The following is a 1,889-nucleotide window of genomic DNA, read 5'->3' as shown; positions in this document are numbered from 1 at the left end:
CAGTGGGCTTCCTTGCCCTCTATCTTCCTGTTACGGCAACCCTTGGGGAGCCAGGGCAGGATACCTAAGGGAGGGAGAAGAGTCAGGTAAGGATGTTTCTTTCCCCAGCTTCCTTATGGGTTATGTCAGAGTCGGACACGACTGAAGCGACTTAGCAGCAGCAGCAGCAGAGGCTGGCTGTGTAAACCGCTAAAGGCCACAGCTCTTGTCCGGCAGGCCTCCTCTCTGGGTTCTGAGAACGGCCCTCCCCGCCACGCCCCCTTCAGGCTAAGGGCCGGACAGCGCACCGCTGTTTCTAGTAACAGAGTACTGCACTGTTCCGCTTGTTACCCTATACCCTTCCCAGTATCCTCGTGGTAAACGTGCCTCACATTTCCCAGCCTGGAATAATCATGCGTTCTCTGCTGAGATTTTGAGTCAAGTGGAGAAGCTTCCTGAGACCCTGAGGACACCACCACCAGAGAGGAAGGTGGAACTGAGAGATCGCCCAGTTACCGAGGCCAAATCCTGATGTCATTCATCCCTGCCTCCATTCCAGCTCACCTCCCACATTCGTACAATTACCTAATAACACTGGTTTTATTGCCTAATAAATTTTAAATGTATCCCTTCCCCTCTAGGCCTACTATATAAGACATATTTCAGGTGACTGCAAGAATCTGTGATCAGAGCTCTGCTATCTCAAATAGCCAAATTCTCTACCTTGTGCACCAGCCTCACTTATTGGCAGGCCCTTGGACCATGATTTGCCTGACTTGAATCAAAAGGATGAGCATAGCCATTCAGATTTTGTCTTAGGAATTGGAAACAAGTGCCACAGAGAGAAGAAGGCAGCTGGTTGTGGTCCCTGAAGATGGAAGTTCAGGTGGCATTGGGGTGGAGACTACTCTTGGGGCACACACAAGGAGAAGTTATGGGAAAGCAGAAACCATCAATAACACAAGAAGTGTATTAGTTTTAAAAGTGAAGACAGAGGAGCAGAGATGCTGAAAGAGTTAATCATGAAAGATAACCGCCTTGGCTCCTGGTTTCCTAGTTCAAGTCCAGGTTTCTGGGATGCCTGTCCAGATCCAGATCCCTGCTCTAGGGCTTCTGTGGGGTTGCCTGATGTATATGTAGCCTTTCCTTGGATTTATGAGTGAGTCTCTGTCCCTTATGATCAAAAGGGCCTTGGCCTTGATACCGTGGTCTTAGAGTCCAAGTTAAAGTGTTTATCATCTCTCACTTGAATTGTTGCAGTAGTCGCCTAACTCCTCCACCAGCATCAGTGGAGCATCTCTTCAGTCCAGCATCTCTTAAAAGTCCATACTCCCACTGTAATGACTATACTGGTACACAGGCTTGCCATGTTACTTCCCGCTGGTGATCTCCCCATTGTCTTCACAATGGAGTTCAAGCTGCTGGCCTTGAAAGATATGAGTTTCTGCTAGTAGTTCCAAAACTGCTAGTAGTTCCTTACAATGGCACCCCACTCCAGTACTCTTGCCTGAAAAATCCCATGGACTGAGGAGCCTGGTAGGCTGCAGTCCATGGGGTCGCTGGGAGTCGGACACGACTGAGCGACTTCACTTTCACTTTTCACTTTCATGCATTGGAGAAGGAAATGGCAACCCATCCAGTGTTCTTGCCTGGAGAATCCCAGGGACGGGGGAGCCTGGTGGGCTGCCGTCTATGGGGTCGCACAGAGTTGGACACGACTGAAGTGACTTAGCAGCAGCAGCAGCAGTTCCTTACCATCACTTTGTGGTCTATTACCCCCATGCCCTTGCTCACACTGTTCCCTCTTCCAGGGTTGCCCATTCTTCCCCAGACTAGACGTTATCTGCTCCTCCCTTACCTCCTCACTGACTCCTCCCCGTCCCCTCCCCCCTCCCCAACCTCTCCCACCA

The sequence above is a fragment of the Bison bison genome, unplaced genomic scaffold, assembly GCF_000754665.1.
Source record: "Bison bison bison isolate TAMUID 2011002044 unplaced genomic scaffold, Bison_UMD1.0 scf7180017864505, whole genome shotgun sequence".
Lineage (NCBI taxonomy): Eukaryota > Metazoa > Chordata > Mammalia > Artiodactyla > Bovidae > Bison > Bison bison.
This window is presented reverse-complemented; position numbering follows the sequence as displayed.